Source organism: Schistocerca americana, chromosome 4 (assembly GCF_021461395.2).
Source record: "Schistocerca americana isolate TAMUIC-IGC-003095 chromosome 4, iqSchAmer2.1, whole genome shotgun sequence".
NCBI lineage: Eukaryota > Metazoa > Arthropoda > Insecta > Orthoptera > Acrididae > Schistocerca > Schistocerca americana.
The window spans coordinates 227,463,087-227,482,020 of NC_060122.1; the positions used below are offsets into that span (position 1 = coordinate 227,463,087).

Here is an 18,934-nt window from a genome sequence, read left to right on the forward strand (position 1 = left end):
ACCGGTGTTTAATAATATTAGTTGAAAACAGTCTTCGTTGCCATTTTAGTTTTTTTATCTATCAACTACGCGTTTCACCTTATTTAGGCATCTTCAGGCTGATCTTAATTTGGTATTTCCTAGGAAGATCGTTTAGACAGTGTAGCTAATGGGCATCGTCGATTACATCAGGCCATGGCCGAGCGGTTCTAGGCGCTACAGGTTGGAACAGCGCGACCGCTACGATCGCTGGTTCGAATTCTGCCTCTGGCATGGATGTGTGTGATGTCCTTAGGTTAGTTAGGTTTAAGTAGTTCTAAGTTCTAGGGGACTGATGACCACAGCAATTAAGTCCCATAGTGCTCAGAGCCATTTGAATTTGAACATCAGGACCACAGCAGTTAAGTCCCATAGTGCTCAGAGCCATTTGAATTTGAACATCAGGGCAACATCGCCTTCGTTAACGTCAGTAAATACTTTTCTAGATGGACGTGAGTGACTCCAAGACCTGCATAAAGCGTACACGTTCACAAGAGCAGATGAGGCGTAAGTAGTTAGTGATGTTAACGAAGGCGATGTTGGGCTGATGTACTCGACGATGCCCATTAGCTACACTGTCTAAAGGATCGTCCTAAGAAATACCAAATTAAGATAAGATTGAAGATGCCTAAATAAGGTGAAACGCATAGTTGATAAATAAAAAAAACGAAAATTGCAACCAAGACTGTTTTCAACTAATACTAAAACGCGTAAACACAATTCCAACATTCCTGGAAAGAGAAAAGTTCATATTTTTATACATTCAACGGTGAGCACCATGTGTTATACGACAAATATCAAAACGGTGGCTCATTTCCTGACACACACGAAACAGCTGGTCTCTCGTTATCGAATTCAAAGCTTCAACAATATGACGTCGCAAACTTTTTAAGTGTGTCACGCAGAGGAGGAATAAGAAAGCGATCTTTTACGCAATCTCACGAATAAAAGTCTCAAGGTGTGAGGTTTGGAGACCTGAGAGGCCAACGGCGGTGAAGTTCATCTTCTGTTCCTCCTCCTCCAACCCAACGTCCTGAAATGGTGTCATTCAGGTAACGTCGGACGTTCTTAGAGAAATAAAGCGGGGCATCATTTTGCATGAAAATAAAGTCAGCTGAATCACCTTCAAGTTAATGAAATAACCAATTATGAAGCACTTCTAGATACGTTCAATTGGTTCAAATGGCTCTGAGCACTATGGGACTTAACATCTGAGGTTATCAGTCCCCTAGAACTTACAACTACTTAAACCTCACTAACCTAAGGACATCACACAACACCCAGTCATCACGAGGCAGAGAAAATCCCTGACCCCGCCGGCCGAAGTGGCCGTGCGGTTCTAGGCGCTGCAGTGTGGAACCGCGAGACCGCTACGGTCGCAGGTTCGAATCCTGCTTCGGGCATGGATGTGTGTGATGTCCTTAGGTTAGTTAGGTTTAACTAGTTCTAAGTTCTATGGGGCTAATGACCTCAGAATTTGAGTCCAAAGTGCTCAGAGCCATTTGAACCAGATTGTAGCGCCTAGAACCGCTCGGCCACCTGGGCCGGCTCTTGATAAGACCTGTCACAGTTTGCCCCATGAATCTTTAAAATTTGTTCCTTCTTTTTTGAATAGCCCTGTATTGTCTCCTTCACTATTTACAACGGACTGTCAACGCTGGATAACTTCTCGATTCCGCGACTTTGGAAGCCACTCCGAGAGCCATTTTCGGAGCACATTTTCACTCTAGAAAGAAGTTCGTTCAAGGCTGTTCGATAAATAGTTGGACAAGCGAATAAGGTGGGTGCGGAATGATTTCGCAACCCATCTCCTGTATAGTCTTTTCTGTCGGTCTAGCAGAATGCGGGCGGGCGTTATCGAGGAGTAGCATTACTTAGCGCAGCCGTCATGGCCGTTGTTCTTGGATAGCGTCTGCAAGACGTCTCAGTTGTAGAGAACAAATGTCAACAGTGATGGTTACGCTTCGGGGAAGTACACCACACCGTCGCTGTTCCACCAGATGCATAACATTATCTTTTGTGAATGCGCAGTGGTCTTTGTACGGGGAGCTGCTGCTTTGTTTTCCTTCCGTTAGCGTAAAGACAACGTTTCCCGTCACCAGTAACACTACAGGATAGGAATGGCCGATGATGTTCACGAGTCATTTGATGACAAGCAAGCAGAGATGCACATATCTACATCTACATTTATACTCCGCAAGCCACCCAACGGTGTATGGCGGAGGGCACTTTACGTGCCACTGTCATTACCTCCCTTTCCTGTTCCAGTCGCGTATGGTTCGCGGGAAGAACGAGTGCCGGAAAGCCTCCGTGCGCGCTCGAATCTCTCTAATTTTACATTCGTGATCTCCTCGGGAGGTATTAGTAGGGGGGAAGCAATATATTCGATACCTCATACAGAAACGCACCTTCTCGAAACCTGTACAGCAAGCTACACGGCGATGCAGAGCGCCTCTCTTGCAGACTCTGCCACTTGAGTTTGCTAAACATCTCCGTAACTCTATCACGCTTACCAAATAACCCTGTGACGAAACGCGCCGCTCTTTTTTGGATCTTGTCTATCTCCTCTGTCAACCCGACCTGGTACGGATCTCACACTGATGAGCAATACTCAAGTATAGGTCGAACGAGTGTTTTGTAAGCCACCTCCTTTGTTGATGGACTACATTTCCTAAGAACTCTCCCAATGAATCTCAACCTGGCACCTGCCTTACCAACAATTAATTTTATATGATCATTCCACTTCAAATCGTTCCGTACGCATACTCCCAGATATTTTACAGAAGTAACTGCTACCAGTGTTTGTTTCGCTATCATATAATCATACAATAAAGGATCCTTCTTTCTTTGTATTCGCAATACATTACATTTATCTATGTTAAGGGTCAGTTGCCAATCCCTGCACCAAGTGCCTATCCGCTGCAGATCTTCCTGCATTTCGCTGCAATTTTCTAATGCTGCAACTTCTCTGTATACTACAGCATCATCCGCGAAAAGCCGCATGGAACTTTCGACACTATCTACTAGGTCAATTATATATATTGTGAAAAGCAATGGTCCCATAACACTCCCCTGTGGCACGCCAGAGGTTACTTTAACGTCTGTAGACGTCTCTCCATTGAGAACAACATGCTGTGTTCTGTTTGCTAAAAACTCTTCAATCCAGCCACACAGCTGGTCTGATATTCCGTAGGCTCTTACTTTATTTATCAGGCGACAGTGCGGAACTGTATCGAACGCCTTCCGGAAGTCAAGGAAAATGGTATCTACCTGGGAGCCTGTATCTAATATTTTCTGGGTCTTATGAACAAATAAAGCGAGTTGGGTCTCACACGATCGCTCTTTCCGGAATCCATGGCCACCCACTGATTTTTGTGATTTGGTTTAGAGCATGCGGTACACATACACCTTAATTTTGAACTTTCCCCATTGCATGTAGATGTCGTACGATGGTGGGGTGATCACAGTTCATTTCATTTGCCAGTTCTTGAGTACAATGACGTGGATCATTGTGGATCATTGGGTTCAAAGGATCCTCGTGAACCCCGAAAGTCTTCCTGAACGTGGAGAGTCGCTAATGTTGAAATGATTCACCTTGAAACGAGAAAACCTTTTTCTTGTCGTGCTCTGTCCAATGCCATTATCCCCATACAAGGCGAAAATGTTTCTGCTGGCTCCGCTTATGCCACCCGTCTATTGAAGAATATGTTGGAAGTGTTTCGATTTCTCGACTTGGCACTCCATTTTATAGCGTCTACAGCTCGACTCGCTATCTCCAGATGACAAAATGACTATGCGTAAACTCAAATAGCAACAGTGAATTATAAAAAAAATGACAATCGATAAATAAAGCCGTAGCGACAGGAATACCAACAAGCAAAACAAAAACGCTACAAAATTATGCACCTACTTAATGCTTAGCGACAGGAATACCAACAAGCAAAACAAAAACGCTACAAAATTATGCACCTACTTAATGCGTGCAAATTGCTCACAACACATTTGCATCCTCGCCAGATCACGTCCTCATGACATTCGTATTGATTCGCTAGCAAAATCTTTCTCAATATCCTTGTGACACCATAAGATCGCTACGTACAGGCAATAATTTAGACCGACCCAAATAAAAGCACCATGATATTTTTTTAAAAAGACCTAAATAAATTTATGAACATTTAATTAACATACAAAATGTACAGTTAGGCTTACAGACAACCATTTACTGTCACAAGAAATTGTTTCATTTATACTATGTTTTAACTTTTCTTTCAAAATAAGAAACACAGTTAAATATCACTTACAGTAAAAAGCTTTAACTTTATGTAGATAGTAATGACTATAAAATACCACTTAGTTTAAACGCAGGAAAAGTATTCACTAATTTCTCGGGTCTTATCTCTCCTAAATTATTTCTTAATTTTGAACAAACAAGCCTGAGAAAATTCTAGAAAAACCGATATTTTGTCTATGGAGTGCGTGATTGATTCTTTTGTAAGATTTTTTTATTTACTTATAGACGCAATCACATGTTTATGACACAGACATAACCAGTTTCGGCCATACAATGACCATCTTCAGATTCTAAAACAATGCAAAAGAAAATTTATATTAAAACTTAAAAATAAGTGTTATATTTAACCATGCTTATTAGTAATCTAACTGAATTTATGCGAAATATATATAGTTCATACCTAAAGGTGGCGTACACTGAACACAGGTTCATGCGTTGTCAAACTAGCTATAAAATGTAAAACAGCAGTCTTACACAGATATAAAAATTTTGTTAGATTTTGTTCGCCCTCTTTGCGTTAGATACGCGCGTCCTCTATAAGATAGTCTTAATTTAGGCTTTTAATTTTTCAAAAGCCTAAAATTAAGGCTATCTTATAGAGGACGCGCGTATCTTTATCTGTAGTTTGACAACGCATGAAACTGTGTTCAGTGTACGCCGCTTTTAGGTATGGACTATATGTATTCCGCATAAATCCAGTTAGATTATCAATAAGCATGGTTAAATATTGCACTTATTTTTAGGTTTCAATATAAATTTTCATTTGTACTGTTTTAGAATCTGAAGATGGTCATTGTATGGCTCTGTGTCATAAACATGTGATTACGCCTATAAATAAACATAAAAAATTGAGAATATTCTCTCAGTGGATGCATTGTTGGCAGGGAAGAAATGAGACACTAATAAAACAGCTTTAAGAATGGATTAGTGTTTTGAATAAATTAATAATAGGAATTTGAATTCAACTATTGAATCGCCAATACAAAAAACCTTGTAGGAAACAAAACCCTTAAAAACCCAATTTTATCCACTGCATTGTTGTTTTTTAAAATAACCTGTTTTTCTCAACACTACCTGTAAGATTTTTATCTTCAGACAACAAAATATCTCAATAACTATGCATCGGATTAATAAACAGAAAAATAGGTGTTCATCATTAAAAAAAATATCCGGCGATACCAATGTTGACCCGATTGCCCCACTCCCAGGGGTGAGGCAGGAAGCAATTTTGAAATCTTTAATGGGAATTTGGGTTGTTTTGAAAATCCGGCTTATGCAAACACTTTTGTTTCTTTTTATTCACCTACACATGTTTCGACGCCTATGTATCATCTTTAGTGGGTCAAACTAGATTTCCGTAAAGTGAAATATAAAGTTTATAATCATTAATCCATTGTAGGCCTAAAAATTATAACACATGCATATTGTTTGGTTTGTTTCGATTCTCACCTGAAATTTACATTGCTAGTGAAACTGCGTTATTACAGATGTGTTCCTGTCGCCTTTTTTGGTCGTTTTTGATAGAATGTTATTTGCAAAGTAGTCATGAAGGCCGGCCGTTGTGACCGAGCGGTTCTAGTCGCTTCAGTCCCGAACCGCTTGCTGCTACGGTCGCAGGTTCGAATCCTGCCTCGGGCATGGGTGTGTGTGATGTCGTTAGGTTTGTGAGGCTTAAGTAGTTTTAAGTTCTAGGGGACTGGTGACCTCAGAAGTTAAGTCCCATAGTGCTCAGAGCCATTTGCACCATTTTTAGTCATACAGGAAATTCTTTGAGCATTTCTGAAGTAGCATTTTGTAATAAGTGGTTATGTATGATAGTATACTTATATTTTCCGTCCTATTTCGTATCTCTAGTGGATATCTTTTTCTACTGCTATTGAATACAGAGTTTTCACACTGTTGTTTATAAAATTTCGCTCACAACTTTACTTGAAACATATTTTCCACAAAAGGTGACAAAATATGATTTGAGCAGACACTTCTGCCTCCTTACTCGTTGAGAGATACTGTGTTGTTTTCGCTGCTCGTTTGTTAGTCGTTTGCCTTATGTTTAATGTGGCGCTAATTCTGAATGATGCGTGTGGACTAATGTGGTGCGTCTGATGGGGGAGGGGGGGCGTATGTGGTTTGTGTGTGTGTGTGTGTGTGTGTGTGTGTTTGCTGTGCTTGAAATGAAAGAGAGAGAGGGAGTTAGAGCTGTAAAGAGCAGGTGACGGTACTGGGGAAACAAATGTTTTTAAATATTTGAGAATGTTTGAGTATTATGTTTTATGTGGGGAGATAACTTTCTATACGTCAGTGAATGTTCCAAACAGTGTTTTGTTGCACAGCGTAGTATTGTCATTTGAGCCTTTCTTTCCTTGCATCATCGATTTTAAATCGCTAACACTGAAAACTCTCAAGAGGAGCATCAAATCTCAGTAAGATGAATCTCTTAAATAGGAACACCGCACTTTCATTGTAGATTCGGATTCTACGGTGAAAGAATACGTAATTTTTGTATGTAACACTTTTGTCGTTGCAAAATAGATGGCGCTGTAATCGATGAATGAGCCACTGGAGTTCTCGAGAAAAAGGCGTTGGATCAAAAAAGAAAAACAGACGTGTTCAGTAATTTCATGAAAGTTGTTTGACTTGTGTCCTCTCATCTCTCACCAACGGTGTGCTTGTTTGTCAGAATTATTTCATAGTAAGTGCTCAAAAGTGTCGTCGCCAACTTTGATGGACTTATTTATCTGCACATGGAATGATTCGATACAACTGAGAAGTATTTCCGATGTAATCTGCTGACATTCTGATTCTCGTTATCGCGCGTTGTTGGCACTAATTATTATCTTCACTCTTCAAGTAACCCACAAAGAAAACCCGAGAGATATGAGGTCTGACGATCTCGCAGGCCAAAACAATGGACCGCTTCTTCCGATCCACCAACGATTATACACGTGGTCTAATATTTCCCGTGCTGCTACAGAATAATGTGCTGTACGACCACAATGTTGAAGCCACATTGTTTGTTTCAAGTCCAAGGGAAGAGCTGCAAGCAATACTGGAAGACTGTCCTCCGGGTATCTTCGGTATTTATCGCCGTTTAAGGTGCCACCGATAAAGAGTGGATCATGTCTTCGTCACCAATTAGACCACATCAGTCATTCACATTCGACGGATGCGGATGTTGAACTTGGCGTAGTCAACATGAGTTTTCGCATTTCAATAAGGCCTGTTGTGTCGCTTAATTGTACAGCGGTTCGTGAAGGTGGACTCGTCATAGAACAACACTCGAGGGAAGAAATTGGGGTCTCTCCGTGTCTGCTGAAGAGACCACTGGAAAAATGTTACTCGGTTCTGGAAATCATTACCGTAAAGTTCCTGATGAAGAGAAACATGAAACGGATGAAATTTTCTACGCTTCGGAAGTCGGTAAACAGTAGTCTGACTAACTGCCGATTCACGACTTAATTGCCGAGTGCTAATGTTGGGGTTATGATTCACTGCAGCTAAAATCGCAGTTTCATTATTCTCTCCAGCAACTGATCTTCGACGGTAACTGAACAGATCTCTCGGTGGAGAAGTGTCGAATAAACCGACAAACAGAAAAGTGTGATCGCAATCTGTTTATCAAACGTTGTCGACATTCCAATCATTTTCTTCGTGAATGTAAACCATTCAAATTTTCTCCTTTATCTTCATTGCCTGTATTCTAACTAATGACGCAATCAGGTTACGAAGGAAAGTATTTTAGACATACGGACGATTTGGACTCTATAAGCTCAAGTCAAATAATGAATGAATGTTACAGAACATCAACATGGAGAAAGCTGCAAAACAGAGTCATTTGTCGCACACACCTATTTTTATGTTTTTGATTTTTCTCGAGATAATGCAGTTTTGGAACTCAATCGTGTTATTTGCCGATTTCAGCTCCAGCTATCGCGCAGTGACAAAAGTATTACATACAAAAGCTGCGTTTTTTCTCCCATAGAACTCGAAACAACAATAAAGTGGGATGTTTTTATTCATGATTTCAAAGTTGTCCCCGTCTCTCCCTCTGGAGGTGGGACAGTGGGTCAACATTGGTATCATCGGACAACAAAATCGTTCAAACGGCTCTGAGCACTATGGGACTTAACCTCGGAAGTCATCAGTCCCCTAGAACTTAGAACTACTTAAACCTAACTAACCTAAATACATCGCCGGCCGCTGGTGGCCGAGCGGTTCTGGCGCTAGAGTCCGGAACCGCGCCACCGCTACGGTCGCAGGTTCGAATCCTGCCTCAGGCATGGATGTGTGTGTTGTCCTTAGGCTAGTTAGGTTTAAGTAGTTCTAAGTTCTAGGGGACTTATGACCTCAGCAGTTGAGTCCCATAGTGCTCAGAGCCATTTGAACAATTTGAACCTAAATACATCACACACATCCATGCCCGAGGCAGGATTCGAACCTGCGAGCGTAGCGGTCGCGCGGTTCCAGACTGAAGCGCCTCGATCTGCTCGGCCACTGCGGCCGGCATCGGACAACATTTTTAAAGGCAATGAAAATGTAGCTTTCCGGTTTTTAATCCGAAGCATACTTTTTGAGAATTTCGCTGTCTGAAGATAATAAACTCGCCATGTGTAGTGGAGGTAAAAGTTAACATCCATTAAGTTCCCACCTCTCCTCACTCACAGTCTCTACACCATCCGTAAACTCGAAGCTAATAGTCCTTTAGTTTCCCCTCTACTTTCCAGTCCTCGTATGCTCTGCATCTCTATCAACAGAATCCACCAGCCCAGCCCTACACCTACACACGCTCCCAAAGAAGATTCAACCGTCTCACCTTCCAGATCACGAACTCCATCCCGAGATTTACCTATCCTATCAACTTTTAAACAACAATACCTATTCTACTTCATCACGGCTTTCTATCCCTCCCCTCTCCATATTTTCCTACCTCTTTTTTCCTCTTTCCCCTAATTTCCCTTACTCCGGTTTTTTCCTTCAAATTTTAGCCTCACCATTACACCCATCTAATCCCCCTTCTTGTTTCACAACAGTAACTCCTGTAACTCCCACCCCATCGATATGGACCAGTCTTTCTTCTTAAAATCAGCACTCTCATACAATACTCCACGGCAATCTCCCCTCCCCCCCCCCCCCCCTACCCCACCTACAGACTAGCAATTTCACGGCAGGTCCTTCCAGTTTTAGTGTCAGTGAAGTGCTTGTTTTTACAGATCAGTGCTTTTCAAATGTTTTAGCTGTCTACTTTTTGTTTTTCGTTTTACCTTTTTATTTTTCTCTTTTAATCTGAAAATAAAGAATGCCACGTTTCTTATACGAGTACATCGACAATGACGTAGTAAATTACAGCACCAAAAAATAATTAACGTAGAATAATGAAATTTCGGAAATACGTTTATCTAGGCAGCATATTTTAGTGATTAACATTGCAAGGTTACAGGCCAATGGAACTGGAAATGAGCCTTTGGCGTCATTGGCCGGGAGGCCCCTTGTGGGGCAGGTCCGGCCGCCTTGGTGCAGGTCTTATTACATTCGACGCCACATTGGGCGACCTGCGCGCCGGATGGGGATATGTAAGCACGAGGTAAGCCATTGCAAATATGAAATACTGGTACAATAGCAACCGGTGTAACCGCCGGAATGTTGAATGGAAATATGCTAATGGGCATGCATTGTGTTGTACAGGTGACGTGCTTCAGTGTGTGGGATAGAGTTCCCTGCCTGTTGCACATGATCGGTAAATACAGGGACGGTTGATGATGGTTGTGGATGACGCTGCAATTGTATTCCGATGACGTCCCATATGTTCTCGATTGGAGACAGATCTGATGATAGAGTGGCCAAGGCAATATGACGCCATTCTGTAGAGCATGTTGGGTTACAACTGCGGCATTGGGCGAGAGTTATCCTTTTGGAAATAACCGCTGGAATGCTGTCCATCAATGGCAGCACCACAGGTAGAATCACCAGACTGAATTTGCAGTCAGGGTGCGGCAGGATAACCACCAGAATGCTCATGCTGTCACATGAAATCGTACCCTTGATCATAACTTCAGGTGTAGGTCCAGTGTGTAGCGCGCCTACAGGTTGGTTGCAGACCCAGAACTGGCCTCCTCTAACCAGCACACAGCCGTCACTGGCACCGAGGCAGAGCTACCTTCCATCAGAAAACACAACAGACCCCCACCCTGCCCTCGAGACAGCTCTCCTTTGACATCACTGAAGTCGCAGATGGCGACGGTTTGGGGTCAGTGGAATGCATGCTACATAACGTCTGGCTTAGAGCTGTCCTTGAAGTGTATCTACATCTACACCTACACACATACTCCAAAATCCACCATACGGTGCGTGGCGGAGGGTACCTCGTACCACAACTAGCATCTTCTCTCCCTGTTTCACTCCCAAACAGAACGAGGGAAAAATGACTGCCTATATGCCTCTGTACGAGCCCTAATCTCTCTTATCTTATCTTTGTGGTCTTTCCGCGAAATATAGGTTGACGGCAGTAAAATTGTACTGCAGTCAGCCTCAAATGCTGGTTCTCTAAATTTCCACAGTAGCGATTCACGAAAAGAGTGTCTCCTTTCCTCCAGAGACTCCCACCCAAGTTCCTGAAACATTTCCGTAACACTCGCGTGATGATCAAACCTACCAGTAGCAAATCTAGCAGCCAGCCTCTGAATTGCTTCTATGTCCTCCCTCAATCCGACCTGATAGGGATCCCAAACGCTCGAGCAGTACTCAAGAATAGGTCGTATTAGTGTTTCATAAGCGGTCTCCTTTACAGATGAACCACATCCTCCCAAAATTCTACCAATGAACCGAAGACGACTATCCGCCTTCCCCACAACTGCCATTACTGCTTGTCCCACTTCATATCGCTCTGCAATGTTACGCCCAAATATTTAATCGCGTGACTGTGTCAAGCGCTACACTGCTAGTGGAGTATTCAAACAGTACGGGATTCTTTTTCCTATTCATCTGCATTAATTTACATTTATCTATATTTCGAGTTAGCTGCCATTTTTTACACCAATCACAAATTCTGGCCAAGTCATCTTTTATCCTCCTACAGTCACTCAACGACGACACCTTCCCGTACACCACAGCACCATCAGCAAACAGCCGCACATTGCTATCCGCCCTATCCAAAAGATCATTTATGTGGATAGAAAACAACAGCGGACCGACCACACTTCCCTGGGGCACTCCAGATGATACCCTCACCTCCGATGAACACTCACCGTCGAGGACAGCGTACTGGGTTCTATTACTTAAGAAGTCTTCGAACCACTCACATATTTGGGAACCAATCCCATATGCTCGTACCTTAGTTAGGAGTCTGCAGTGGGGCACCGAGTCAAACGCTTTCCGGAAGTCAAGGAATATGGCATCCGTCTGATACGCTTCATCCATGGTTCGCAAGATGTGTGAAAAAAAGGGCGAGTTGCGTTTCGCAGGAGCGATGCTTTCTAAAGTCGTGCTGATGCATGGAAAGCAACTTCTCTGTCTCAAGGCAATTCATTATATTCGAAGTGAGAATATGTTCGAGAATCCTGCAACAAACCGATGTTAAGGACATTGGTCTATAATTTTGAGGATCTGTCCTTCTACCCTGCTTATATACAGGCCTCACCTGCGCTTTTTTCCACTCGCTCGGGGCTTTACGTTGGGCAAGAGATTCGCGATAAATGCGAGCTAGGTAAGGAGCCAATGCAGTAGAGTACTCTCTGTAAAACCGAATTGGAATCCCATCAGGACCTGGCGATTTATTTATTTTCAACCCTTTCAGCTGCTTCACAACCCAAGGGATGTCTATCACTATGTCCGCCATACGGGAGTCTGTACGAGACTCAAACGGCGGTATGTTTGTACGAACCTCCTGCGTGAAATATTTCTCAAATGCTAAATTTATAATTTCAGCTTTCGTTTTGTTGTCTTCCGTTGCAAGACCAGACTGACCAGTGAGTGACTGGATGGAAGCCCTCGACCCGCTTACCGATTTTACGTAAGCGATTTGTAACAGCTCGTCATGTCACGGTGGTGCCAACGGCTGCTCAAATTGCTGCTGCAGATGCAATACGATGCGACAGAGTCATTTGTCAAACACGATGTCTTCCCTTTCGCTAGTGCCACGTGGCCTTCCGGAGCCCTGTCCTCTTGTGTCCGTATATTCTCGTGATCGCCGCTGCCAGCAATCATGTAGTGCGGCTACATTCCTGCCAAGTCTTTCTGCAATATTGCAAAAGGAATATCCGGCTTCTGATAGCCCCATTACACGACCTCATTCAGAAGTGAGATATTGACAATGGCGTTCTTATCGCCTTAAAGGTATTGTTGACTCACATCAATTCACCACTTCCAAACTCAAAGGTAGCTAATGTTCACGACCGTTACATCGTGTATTTAAAAGCTGATTTGCATCATCACAGCGGTGCTATTAGCGCCACTGTTATGTGACATGCATGAAATTTGAGTAGACATCTTTCAGAAGTAGAATCACGCAGACCAATTTTCGTTTATGTCGCACAACTGCTCTTCGTGCTGCGATTTTTTTCCATCAGTGTAAGTGTTTTCCAACTACATTTACCCATAAGTTCTTTCAAAAATCTCTTGTAAATAAACTTCTGGCCATTAAAATTGCTACGCCACGAAGATGATGTGCTACAGACGCGAAATTATACCGACAGGTAGACGATGCTGTGATACACAAATTATTAGCTTTTCAGAACATTCACACAAGGTTGGCGCCGGTGGCGACACCTACAACGTGCTGACATGAGGAAAGTTTCCAACCGATTTCTCATACACAAACAGCAGTTGACCGGCGTTGCCTGGTGAAACGTTGTTGTGATGCCTGGTGTAAGGAGGGGAAATGCGTACCATCACATTTCCGACTTTCATAAACGTCGGATTGTAGCCTGTTTCGATTGCGGCTTATCCTATCGCGACATTGCTGCTCGCGTTGGTCGAGATCGAATGACTTAGCAGAATATGGAATCGGTGGGTTCAGGAGGGTAATACGGAACACCGTGCTGGATCACAACGGCCTCGAATCACTAGCAGTCGAGATGGTAGGCATCTTATCCGCATGGCTGCAACAGATCGTGCAGCCGCGTCTCGATCCATGAGTCAATAAATGGGGACGTTTACAAGACAACAACCATCTGCACGAACAGTTCGACGACGCTTGCAGCAACATGGACTATCAGCTCGGAGACCATGGCTGCGGTTACCCTTGTCGCTGCATCATAGACAGGAGCGCCGGCGGTGGTGTACTCAACGACGAACCAGGGTGCACCGATGGCATAACGTCATTTTTTCGGATGAATCCAGGTTGTGTTTACAGCATCATGATGGTCACATCCGTGTTTGGTGACTCGCGGTGAACTCACATTGGAAGCGTGTATTCGTCATCGCCATACTGGCGTATCACCCGGCGTGATGGTATGGGGTTCCATTGGTTACACGTCTCGGTCACCTCTTGTTCGCATTGACGACACTTTGAATAGTGGACGTTACATTTCAGATGTGTTACGACATGTGGCTCTACCCTTCATTCGATACCTGCGAAACCCTACATTTCAGCAGGTCCTGTACGGGCCTTTCTGGATACAGAAAATCTTCGACTGCTGCCCTGGGGAGCACATTCTCCAGATCTCTCACCAATTGAAAACGTGTGGTCAATGGTGGCCGAGCAACTGGCTCGTCACAATACGCCAGTCACTACTCTTGATGGCCGGCCGGAGTGGCCAAGCGGTTCTAGGCGCTTCAGTCTGGATCCGCGAGACCACTACGGTCGCAGGTTCGAATTCTGCCTCGGGCATGGATGTGTGTGATGTCCTTAGGTTAGTTCGGTTTTATTAGTTCTAAGTTAAGTGACTGATGACCTCAGAAGTTAAGTCGCATAGTCCTCAGAGTCATTTTCTTGAAAAGTACGCAAAAATTATGCTACCATCGAACAACGCTGTATTTACTCTCGACTCCTGCATGTTGTCTAGTTTATTACGCTCATCAGTACATCCTTATCTGACCCCAGTTTCTGTTTGGACTGCTCTGTGAGCTGTGATATTCTGGTTCTTGATACTTTGCTGTAGATACGGACGTTTGGGCTGTTTTTGTATATATGTATTTTTTTTGTATATGTGTATTCCATTAGAACTACTGACGGCCTTGGGAGAGCCAGTCCTGACAAAACTCTACCATCCGGTGAGCAAGATGTATGAAACAGGCGAAATACCCTCAGACTTCAAGAAGAATATAATAATTCCAATCCCAAAGAAAGCAGGTGTTGACAGATGTGAAAATTACAGAACTATCAGTTTAATAAGTTACAGCTGCAAAATACTAACACGAATTTTTTATAGACGAATGGAAAAACTGGTAGAAGCGGACCTCGCGGAGGATCAGTTTGGATTCCGTAGAAATGTTGGAACACGTGAGGCAATACTAACCTTACGACTTATCTTAGAAGAAAGATTAAGAAATGGCAAACCTACGTTTCTAGCACTTGTAGACTTAGAGAAAGCTTTTGACAACGTTAACTGGAATACTCTCTTTCAAATTCTGAAGGTGGCAGGGGTAAAATACAGGGAGCGAAAGGCTATTTACAATTTGTACAGAAACCAGATGGCAGTTAGAAGAGTCGAGGGGCATGAAAGGGAAGCAGTGGTTGGCAAAGGAGTGAGACAGGGTTGTAGCCTCTCCCCGATGTTATTCAATCTGTATATTGAGCAAGCAGTAAAGGAAACAAAAGAAAAGTTCGGAGTAGGTATTAAAATTCATGGAGAAGAAGTAAAAACTTTGAGGTTTGCCGATGACATTGTGATTCTGTCAGAGACAACAAAGGACTTGGAAGAGCAGTTGAACGGAATGGACAGTGTCTTGAAAGGAGGATATAAGACGAACATCAACAAAAGCAAAACGAGGATAATGGAATGTAGTCAAATTAAATCGGGTGATGCTGAGGGGATTAGATTAGGAAATGAGACACTTAAAGTAGTAAAGGAGTTTTGCTATTTAGGGAGTAAAATAACTGATGATGGTCGAAGTAGAGAGGATATAAAATGTAGACTGGCAATGGCAAGGAAATCGTTTCTGAAGAAGAGAAATTTGTTAACATCGAGTATAGATTTAAGTGTCAGGAAGTCGTTTCTGAAAGTAGTTGTATGGAGTGTAGCCATGTATGGAAGTGAAACATGGACGATAACTAGTTTGGACAAGAAGAGAATAGAAGCTTTCGAAATGTGGTGCTACAGAAGAATGCTGAAGATAAGGTCGGTAGATCACGTAACTAATGAGGAGGTATTGAATAGGATTGGGGAGAAGTTTGTGGCACAACTTGACTAGAAGAAGGGATCGGTTGGTAGGACATGTTTTGAGGCATCAAGGGATCACAAATTTAGCATTGGAGGGCAGCGTGGAGGGTAAAAATCGTAGAGGGAGACCAAGAGATGAATACACTAAGCAGATTCAGAAGGATGTAGGTTGCAGTAGGTACTGGGAGATGAAGAAGCTTGCACAGGATAGAGTAGCATGGAGAGCTGCATGAAACCAGTCTCAGGACTGAAGACCACAACAACAACAACATGTGTATTCATTCCGTAGCAGTCTCTTTGCTGTAATAAAGTAGAGCAAATGCTCCGAAGGGTATCCTCAAACAGACTTTACGGCGAGAAAATTTATCAGCGCGGGAGGTTGCCCACCGATTTGTCGTACAACACGATGACGAACTTCGAACGTTAAACAGCTACTGTGAAACAATATTGAAGATCTTCCTCGTAATGTTTGCCTAAAAATTTGAAGATGACTGGTAAGTCCGTGTCGACTCAGACATTAATCACTCGACCCCACACGATTCATTTGCCTTACCACTCACCGCGGCTACTTTTCCACGGCGTAGTGGTGTATGAAGAAGGCGGGAAAGGGAACACATGCCTGGAATATGGGTGAGTGGTGTCAGGTTCTCTTTATCGGCGAATGCAGGAATTTCTTGACGCTTGAGTGTGGAGCGGACAAGTCCACGGCTGAGGTATGCAGTCCCACGGGTTCCGCAAGGAAGTGTGTCGTGTATGTTTTGGGCTGTTATTATGTACGTATGTTGGCGTTTCCCACCGCTGTCGAGTGTAATTTGAGAGCTATACAGTATCGAGATATATCCTTGTCTATTGTCCATTCCTTCAGTCAGTGATGAGTTCGCCTCTGAGTAAGATAAATCAAAAAATCGATCATGGTATGGAAACAAAGAATTGTTAGATATGTTACTGGGGAATTTGTCACAACCCAGCCTATGTGTGATTCAAAAAGCATCGGCACTAGTTTCTGTAATACTTTGATAGCCAGAAGGGTGAGGCAAACGTTCAGACCAAGAATGCAGTGGTAAACGTGTTCTTTGAAGGGGGCATGTATATCTACTGCCAAAAAGTGATCGGGCTCTTGCTTACTGTAACACGGCGGGGGTAACTTCCCGAAGGAGAGGCAATCCAGTAGGCTTCAAGACCTCCCAGGTGCAACAGTTTTTTCTTGGGTTTATGCCGAAGTACGGGAGTGGAGGTAGGAATTGCGCACAAACGCTCTTGCTCGTCTCTTGCTGGTGTATACTAGTAGTTCGACAGACGAGGCTGCCAGTTTATGGTCGCCATGTTAGCGTCTAATAATTAAGCATTGTTGTCGGTCATGGAGCTGTTTTTCTGCGTGTGGAGGTTTTGCGCTATTTCATCCTGAGTCTCCGATTACAGGATGTGGAGGTACTTCGAGTAGATGGACCCGAGTATATGGACTGAACGGACTGCCTTCTGTCAGACGTTTAGGACACATTTGTATACACAAATTCATGGTGTTCAGCAAAGGACTCAGTACTGCTATGTTAGTGAAAATTTGTGAACAGTGACCAGGAGAGGCACGGAAATGGAGACACCGCAGCGCATCACTACGAGACTGCCATGCCAGAAGAGAAAAGTGAGTGACCATTACAAAACATTTTCGTGGAAACATCAGTCCAGCTTTCAAAGTGACAACACCTCTTACTGGTTTTCTCTTCTTCCACAGGACGGTCAATGGGAGGCAGTGGTGGGCCGAACCGTGGCGCGATTTTGCGGCACTCCACTCAGAAGAACAGCAGCATATTACGCAGCTATCCCATGCTCACACTATAAAAATTTCATGGAGCTACTTCGTCTAAACGCAGCACGCTAGGCACAAAAATGCCCGTAAAGTTTCAGTAGTGAGCCAAGCGAAACTGGGTCATAACTTTGGAATCACCGTCCCGCCTCCGGGCTTGGCTGATAGCGATACTTGGTGAATGTCATCGAGCAAATGAAGCTTATTTTTTCTTCTGCTTACCTGCTATGTATTGTCAAGCACGAACAAAGAACTTACTGTGCAGCTGTTAGTTACGAAATCTCACGATTGTGTGCTCCGGCCACACGCAGTTAATCACCGATTCCGAACACCGAAAGTAAAGGTGTGGGCCACATTCACTCCTGTCTGATCTGGTAAAACTTCTCGTTAGCTAGTGAACCTCTTAGTTGCTGTCAGGCAGTAGCAGAAATTCTGGGAAACAGGTAGCGGGACGACGAAATTCCCATGAAAGTGTGCAACATGTTCGTCAGGAATAACGAAGCTACATCACCGTGTAAGTGGTCAAACACTTTCATGGCTGGATATCTCACTACTTTCTGTATCAACAAAGGCCAAAAAATGTTATACATGCACGATGTATAGAACTGGCGCTTTGATTTACAACACCATAATTAGAGAGCGATTTCTTTGTTTCGCTAGTTCCACATACAGTCCTGGGACTGAGAAGAAAATTTTTCACCGTGAACTACAAGACTGTAATTAAATTAAGTACGTACTCTAATTTATTTCAGTTCAGTATTCTTTATTCTGAACTAAAAAAAATTAATCAGCTAACATGAGTTTAACTCATAAGCGATTGTAGCCGAAAATTAGTGGCCATTTACTAAAGTATTACACAGAAGTTAGTTGCTAGGTGGCAGTTTCAACCAGCTTTGTTAAGACGTTGTTAGACCATTTCTCGATTAGGTACAGGTACGAAAAGCACACGCACTGTCGGGAACATTAAAAATCTTTGTTCCTGAAATATTATTATTATTAGTAAAACACAATTATTAGTTAAAATACAATAATTATTAGTAAAATACAAAAGAGACTTCTTACACTACGCTTGTCCGCCCTATTCTGGAGTGCTGCTGTGAGGTGTGGGATTCGCATCAGGTGGGACTGACGGATGACATCGAAAAAGTACTATTATCGCGAAATAGGGGAGATAAGTGTCACAGACATGATACGTGAATTGGAGTGGCAATCATTAAAATAAAGGCGTTTTTCGTTGCGACGGGATATTCTCATGAAATTTCAATCATCAGTTTTCTCCTCCGATTGCGAAAACATTCTCTTGGCACCCACCTACATAGGGAGAAATGATCATCACGATAAAGTAAGAGAAATGAGGGCTAGCATGGAAAAATTTAAATGCTCGTTTTACCCGTGTGCCGTTCGAGAGTGGAACGGTAGAGAGACAGCATGAAGATAGTTCATCGAACTCTCTGCCAGGCGCTTTATTGTGAATACCAGAGTAATCACGTAAATTTAGACGAGGGGCGTTCA

The 18,934-nt window shown here is 43.1% G+C and overlaps 1 protein-coding gene across 1 annotated transcript in view; it reads right to left on the minus strand.

Annotated features, from left to right (window-relative positions):
• Positions 1-18,934, minus strand: part of LOC124613150 (trypsin-7-like) — a 278,621-nt gene that overhangs the window by 191,704 nt on the left and 67,983 nt on the right. The window lies entirely within an intron of this gene.